This window comes from Dreissena polymorpha, chromosome 1 (genome assembly GCF_020536995.1).
Source record: "Dreissena polymorpha isolate Duluth1 chromosome 1, UMN_Dpol_1.0, whole genome shotgun sequence".
Classification (NCBI taxonomy): domain Eukaryota; kingdom Metazoa; phylum Mollusca; class Bivalvia; order Myida; family Dreissenidae; genus Dreissena; species Dreissena polymorpha.
In genome coordinates this window covers 72,134,887-72,141,727 of record NC_068355.1, presented here as the reverse complement: position 1 = coordinate 72,141,727, position 6,841 = coordinate 72,134,887, and the positions used below count along the sequence as shown (strand labels likewise).

At 39.8% G+C, this 6,841-nt stretch overlaps 1 long non-coding RNA gene across 16 annotated transcripts in view; it reads left to right on the top strand.

The window, feature by feature from the left end:
- The first annotated feature begins 930 nt into the window (after window positions 1–930).
- The window catches only part of LOC127834701 (uncharacterized), a 29,181-nt gene continuing 23,270 nt past the window's right edge, over window positions 931–6,841 (top strand). For 13 of the 16 annotated variants that reach the window (XR_008028089.1, XR_008028092.1, XR_008028093.1 and 10 more), the window contains exons 1-2: window positions 5,958–6,163; window positions 6,466–6,552. This is a non-coding gene — a long non-coding RNA (uncharacterized LOC127834701). Of the gene's footprint in view, window positions 1,139–2,607; window positions 2,816–4,281; window positions 4,490–5,957; window positions 6,164–6,465; window positions 6,553–6,841 lie in introns of those variants that run through there. The other 3 variants (XR_008028100.1, XR_008028101.1, XR_008028095.1) reach the window with 3 other exon arrangements.

Sequence of the window (6,841 nt, the reverse complement as noted above, 5' to 3'; positions counted from 1 at the left end):
CAAAAAAAAATATAAAAAGTTTGTTCGAATCCAGTTCAAAACATGCTTTGATGCACAAATATTGCCATTGATGATTTTTTCACTTAAAGCCATATGTAAGATAAGCTTTGCTATTAGAATCGAAAAAGACATGCCTTGTATGGAGTCTAAGTGCTGCATGTATGATGTAACCGAGTTTGGCTTTCTACCTTAATTCTTGACGCGAAACGCTGTTACGCATGGCGCTTTCAACGGCAACTTTTATGAATTAATCTGTGTGGTCATTGTACCGGAACTTTGTGATCTTTTCCAAAAACAGATTATACCTGTGGGAAAAGTGCCTTTAATTTAAATTTGAAGGGGTTGGGTTCTCTTAAGCACATCCGACCAAGTTAGTCGTCTGCCAGAATTTTGACATTTGACCATCAAAAACTCTCTGTATTGCAAAACATAACTGCCAGATGTCATTTGACCCAAATAAGGGCTGTTTGCAATTGGGCTGTTGCACTTGGGGTCATAAGGGGGGTAAATGCTGGAAAATCACACCGAAACCTGTTCCGGAGACATATTCTAAGACTACTTTAAACACCCGGTATTGTTTTTCAGTGCCATTTTGACATTAATTTGCATCAATCTCAATAATGAACCTAATGCATGTCTTTATTTCATCTGTTTATTTATTATTATTGTTTACTTTTGAGCCTTTTTCTGTTAAAAATGCCCGCCAATTTTGGACCTACACTTCTATCCGCCTTCGCCTTCAACCCATTCAGGGCAGATCTACTCAGAATAACACTACTTTGCCTTATTTTACCTGTTTGGATATCTCGCTGAGTTCAAGTAAAATCAAGTATTCAGCTGAAAACACAAAAATGATAATAATATTATGCTTTCTTTCCTGGAAGAATGTTGTTGCGATAGACCCTGCATGAAAAACACCAGGGAATCTGTATTTAAGTGACCTTAATATTATGCGTAAACCTAAGTGTGCATTTGTAGGCGGTGTCGAAATGGGTCTATAGCTCTGCCTGAACTGTCGTCCAATTGGTTTACAAGTCCGGCTGAAGTGACAGGCCATCAAAAACTGTACAGTGTGACTGATTCGGAGACGGCCCTCAACACTCGCCCAGTCGTGTCGAGAGGATCGGTGTCTTTGCAGGTTAGTACGCCGTTATTTTCAATTAAATCTATTGTAAAATGATTTCTTTGATATCCTGGCCACACTTTGTCACCAAAATTAGGAAAATTGTGTGTTTTACATTGACTGCAGCTCTGAAACCAACTTTGTGGCGATAACTTTGCCGGTGTGCCCGACAATGTGATGCCGGCGTGGTGAATTAACCATTTGCCAGCAAATAAAGCGAGAAGACTATTGAAAGCTTACTCTAATTGTATCTAACTTACATTAGTTGGCACCGTAATGGGCAAATGCGCACAAAAAACCTTTTTTGTTTTCTCAGATTACACGGAATTGAGCACCCGGGCCAGACTGACACTTTCCGGAGCCTGCCCTAGAACGGAACTCGAGACCGAGGGAATCATAGGTCCCAGGTGTGACCAAAAGACTTAAAGCTCATGTCTGACGATTACTTTTTTTAGTCAGGAAGCCAAGTGTGTTGTTTTTCCATGCAAGCGAGCCCTTTTGTTGGGTCAAATGACATCAGCATTGCTGCTTCTACATGGATTTTACCTAAAATGTGCAAAAAAAATATAAAAAGTTTGTTCGAATCCAGTTCAAAACCTGCTTTGATGCACAAATATTGCCATTGATGATTTTTTTTTCACTTATCTAAGCCATATGTAAGATAAGCTTTGCCTATTAGAATCGAAAGACATGCCTGTATGGAGTCTAAGTGCGAATGTATGATGTAACCGAGTTTGGCTTTTCTACCTTAATTCTTGACGCGAAACGCTGTTACGCATGGCGCTTTCAACGGCAACTTTATGAATTAATCTGTGTGTCATTGTACCGGAACTTTGTGATCTTTCTCAAACAGATTATACCTGTGGGAAAAGTGCCTTTTAATTTAAATTTGAAGGGGTTGGGTTCCTCTTTAAGCACATCCGACCAAGTTAGTCGTCTGCCAGAATTTTGACATTTGACCATCAAAAACTCTCTGTATTGCAAACATAACTGCCAGATGTCATTTTGACCCAAATAAGGGCTGTTTGCAATTGGGCTGTTGCACTTGGGGTCATAAGGGGGGTAAATGCTGGAAAATCACACCGAAACCTGTTCCGGAGACATATTCTAAGACTACTTAAACACCCGGTATTGTTTTTCAGTGCCATTTGACATTAATTTGCATCAATCTCAATAATGAACCTAATGCATGTCTTTATTTCATCTGTATTTATTATTATTGTTTACTTTTTGAGCCTTTTTCTGTTAAAAATGCCCGCCAATTTTGGACCTACACTTCTATCCGCCTTCGCCTTCAACCCATTCAGGCAGATCTACTCAGAATAACACTACTTTGCCTTATTTTACCTGTTTGGATATCTCGCTGAGTTCAAGTAAAATCAAGTATTCAGCTGAAAACACAAAAATGATAATAATATTATGCTTTCTTTCCTGGAAGAATGTTGTTGCGATAGACCCTGCATGAAAAACACCAGGGAATCTGTATTTAAGTGACCTTAATATTATGCGTAAACCTAAGTGTGCATTTGTAGGCGGTGTCGAAATGGGTCTATAGCTCTGCCTGAACTGTCGTCCAATTGGTTTACAAGTCCGGCTGAAGTGACAGGCCATCAAAAACTGTACAGTGTGACTGATTCGGAGACGGCCCTCAACACTCGCCCAGTCGTGTCGAGAGGATCGGTGTCTTTGCAGGTTAGTACGCCGTTATTTTCAATTAAATCTATTGTAAAATGATTTCTTTGATATCCTGGCACACTTTTGTCACCAAAATTAGGAAATTTGTGTGTTTTACATTGACTGCAGCTCTGAAACCAAACTTTTGTGGCGATAACTTTGCCGGTGTGCCCGACAATGTGATGCCGGCGTGGTGAATTAACCATTTGCAGCAAATAAAGCGAGAAAGACTATTGAAAGCTTACTCTAATTGTATCTAACTTACATTAGTTGGCACCGTAATGGGCAAATGCGCACAAAAAACCTTTTTTGTTTTCTCAGATTACACGGAATTGAGCACCCGGGCCAGACTGACACTTTCCGGAGCCTGCCCTAGACGGAACTCGAGCCGAGGAATCATAGGTCCAGGTGTGACAAAAGACTTAAAGCTCATGTCTGACGATGACTTTTTTTAGTCAGGAAGCCAAGTGTGTTGTTTTTCCATGCAAGCGAGCCCTTTTGTTGGGTCAAATGACATCAGCATTGCTGCTTCTACATGGATTTTACCTAAAATGTGCAAAAAAAATATAAAAAGTTTGTTCGAATCCAGTTCAAAACCTGCTTTGATGCACAAATATTGCCATTGATGATTTTTTTCACTTATTAAGCCATATGTAAGATAAGCTTTGCCTATTAGAATCGAAAGACATGCCTTGTATGGAGTCTAAGTGCTGCATGTATGATGTAACCGAGTTTGGCTTTTCTACCTTAATTCTTGACGCGAAACGCTGTTACGCATGGCGCTTTCAACGGCAACTTTTATGAATTAATCTGTGTGTCATTGTACCGGAACTTTGTGATCTTTCTCAAAACAGATTATACCTGTGGGAAAAGTGCCTTTAATTTAAATTTGAAGGGGTTGGGTTCTCTTAAAGCACATCCGACCAAGTTAGTCGTCTGCCAGAATTTTGACATTTGACCATCAAAAACTCTCTGTATTGCAAAACATAACTGCCAGATGTCATTTTGACCCAAATAAGGGCTGTTTGCAATTGGGCTGTTGCACTTGGGGTCATAAGGGGGGTAAATGCTGGAAAATCACACCGAAACCTGTTCCGGAGACATATTCTAAGACTACTTAAACACCCGGTATTGTTTTTCAGTGCCATTTTGACATTAATTTGCATCAATCTCAATAATGAACCTAATGCATGTCTTTATTTCATCTGTATTTATTATTATTGTTTACTTTTGAGCCTTTTTCTGTTAAAAATGCCCGCCAATTTTGGACCTACACTTCTATCCGCCTTCGCCTTCAACCCATTCAGGCAGATCTACTCAGAATAACACTACTTTGCCTTATTTTACCTGTTTGGATATCTCGCTGAGTTCAAGTAAAATCAAGTATTCAGCTGAAAACACAAAAATGATAATAATATTATGCTTTCTTTCCTGGAAGAATGTTGTTGCGATAGACCCTGCATGAAAAACACCAGGGAATCTGTATTTAAGTGACCTTAATATTATGCGTAAACCTAAGTGTGCATTTGTAGGCGGTGTCGAAATGGGTCTATAGCTCTGCCTGAACTGTCGTCCAATTGGTTTACAAGTCCGGCTGAAGTGACAGGCCATCAAAAACTGTACAGTGTGACTGATTCGGAGACGGCCCTCAACACTCGCCCAGTCGTGTCGAGAGGATCGGTGTCTTTGCAGGTTAGTACGCCGTTATTTTCAATTAAATCTATTGTAAAATGATTTCTTTGATATCCTGGCACACTTTTGTCACCAAAATTAGGAAATTTGTGTGTTTTACATTGACTGCAGCTCTGAAACCAAACTTTGTGGCGATAACTTTGCCGGTGTGCCCGACAATGTGATGCCGGCGTGGTGAATTAACCATTTGCAGCAAATAAAGCGAGAAAGACTATTGAAAGCTTACTCTAATTGTATCTAACTTACATTAGTTGGCACCGTAATGGGCTAAATGCGCACAAAAAACCTTTTTTGTTTTCTCAGATTACACGGAATTGAGCACCCGGGCCAGACTGACACTTTCCGGAGCCTGCCCTAGACGGAACTCGAGCCGAGGAATCATAGGTCCAGGTGTGACAAAAGACTTAAAGCTCATGTCTGACGATGACTTTTTTTAGTCAGGAAGTCAAGTGTGTTGTTTTTCCATGCAAGCGAGCCCTTTTGTTGGGTCAAATGACATCAGAATTGCTGCTTCTACATGGATTTTACCTAAAATGTGCAAAAAAATATAAAAAGTTTGTTCGAATCCAGTTCAAAACCTGCTTTGATGCACAAATATTGCCATTGATGATTTTTTTCACTTATTAAGCCATATGTAAGATCAGCTTTGCCTATTAGAATCGAAAAGACATGCCTTGTATGGAGTCTAAGTGCTGCATGTATGATGTAACCGAGTTTGGCTTTTCTACCTTAATTCTTGACGCGAAACGCTGTTACGCATGGCGCTTTCAACGGCAACTTTTATGAATTAATCTGTGTGTCATTGTACCGGAACTTTGTGATCTTTCTCAAAACAGATTATACCTGTGGGAAAAGTGCCTTTAATTTAAATTTGAAGGGGTTGGGTTCTCTTAAAGCACATCCGACCAAGTTAGTCGTCTGCCAGAATTTTGACATTTGACCATCAAAACTCTCTGTATTGCAAAACATAACTGCCAGATGTCATTTTGACCCAAATAAGGGCTGTTTGCAATTGGGCTGTTGCACTTGGGGTCATAAGGGGGGTAAATGCTGGAAAATCACACCGAAACCTGTTCCGGAGACATATTCTAAGACTACTTAAACACCCGGTATTGTTTTTCAGTGCCATTTTGACATTAATTTGCATCAATCTCAATAATGAACCTAATGCATGTCTTTATTTCATCTGTATTTATTATTATTGTTTACTTTTTGAGCCTTTTTCTGTTAAAAATGCCCGCCAATTTTGGACCTACACTTCTATCCGCCTTCGCCTTCAACCCATTCAGGCAGATCTACTCAGAATAACACTACTTTGCCTTATTTTACCTGTTTGGATATCTCGCTGAGTTCAAGTAAAATCAAGTATTCAGCTGAAAACACAAAAATGATAATAATATTATGCTTTCTTTCCTGGAAGAATGTTGTTGCGATAGACCCTGCATGAAAAACACCAGGGAATCTGTATTTAAGTGACCTTAATATTATGCGTAAACCTAAGTGTGCATTTGTAGGCGGTGTCGAAATGGGTCTATAGCTCTGCCTGAACTGTCGTCCAATTGGTTTACAAGTCCGGCTGAAGTGACAGGCCATCAAAAACTGTACAGTGTGACTGATTCGGAGACGGCCCTCAACACTCGCCCAGTCGTGTCGAGAGGATCGGTGTCTTTGCAGGTTAGTACGCCGTTATTTTCAATTAAATCTATTGTAAAATGATTTCTTTGATATCCTGGCACACTTTTGTCACCAAAATTAGGAAATTTGTGTGTTTTACATTGACTGCAGCTCTGAAACCAAACTTTGTGGCGATAACTTTGCCGGTGTGCCCGACAATGTGATGCCGGCGTGGTGAATTAACCATTTGCAGCAAATAAAGCGAGAAAGACTATTGAAAGCTTACTCTAATTGTATCTAACTTACATTAGTTGGCACCGTAATGGGTAAATGCGCACAAAAAACCTTTTTTGTTTTCTCAGATTACACGGAATTGAGCACCCGGGCCAGACTGACACTTTCCGGAGCCTGCCCGAGACGGAACTCGAGCCGAGGAATCATAGGTCCAGGTGTGACAAAAGACTTAAAGCTCATGTCTGACGATGACTTTTTTTAGTCAGGAAGTCAAGTGTGTTGTTTTTCCATGCAAGCGAGCCCTTTTGTTGGGTCAAATGACATCAGAATTGCTGCTTCTACATGGATTTTACCTAAAATGTGCAAAAAAAATATAAAAAGTTTGTTCGAATCCAGTTCAAAACCTGCTTTGATGCACAAATATTGCCATTGATGATTTTTTTCACTTATTAAGCCATATGTAAGATCAGCTTTGCCTATTAGAATCGAAAGACATGCCTTGTA